Raw genomic sequence first — 865 nt, forward strand, 5'->3', positions numbered from 1 at the left:
ATGTCAGCATTAGTGAGATAGGTCCAGGATAGAGCAGGGTTTAGAGCTGTTGTACATAAAGTCACTATGAGTTGCAGGCAACTTGACAAAACATAACAACAACATGTTTTCAGTTAGGATTTTGTCTTCCAACTCACTGATACTCTGTTCCATTTCTTCAATTCTAGTTTTTTGACCTACCAGTGTGTTGGGTACTTCTGCCATTTTGGTCTTAATATTCTGTATTGCATGTTCCTGTTTTTTCATGATTTCCATTACTGTGCTGGCTGTATCCTGTCTATCTTGTGATAAATATTTTGTGTTCTTGTACCTCTTTATCTATACTATCAATTCTTTCTTCCCTCTTTTGCATTTTCTTTCATAGATTTTCAAGTTGTTCCTCATCAATATATTTTTTAAGGATTATTGTCTTTGAGGTATTTGCTCTCTTAATGGCTTCTATTGTTTTTTCCATAATATGCATCTTTTTCTGTAGTTGTTCAAATAACTCCACATCAGCTTATCTTCTGGTTCTATCTAGGGTATTCATTCGATCTGCTTTTTTTTATAGGAGAAGGTTTATTTTCTTTTTACATGATGACTGACTCAGACTGCTGCTTTTGACATTTCTTTTCTTTTAATTAATTTTAATGAAAATTTACAGAGATTTAGGGTTTCCAGTCATTTATTGTTGCACTTTTCTCCCTGCCCACCTCCTCCCCCACAATTTACTCTTTTCCTTGAAAAGTAAAAGGCAAAGTTTCACTGTTATGCTATCCCTCCCCCCAAGTCCACTCCACTGTGCAGCCTTCATTCTGGACTCCTGTCATGACAATAATAGCCAATCATATATCCCTTTTTAACAGTTCTCTCCCTCATCTGTTGC

The sequence above is a fragment of the Elephantulus edwardii genome, unplaced genomic scaffold (assembly GCF_000299155.1).
Source record: "Elephantulus edwardii isolate Elephantulus edwardi_28Jun2011 unplaced genomic scaffold, EleEdw1.0 scaffold00136, whole genome shotgun sequence".
Lineage (NCBI taxonomy): Eukaryota > Metazoa > Chordata > Mammalia > Macroscelidea > Macroscelididae > Elephantulus > Elephantulus edwardii.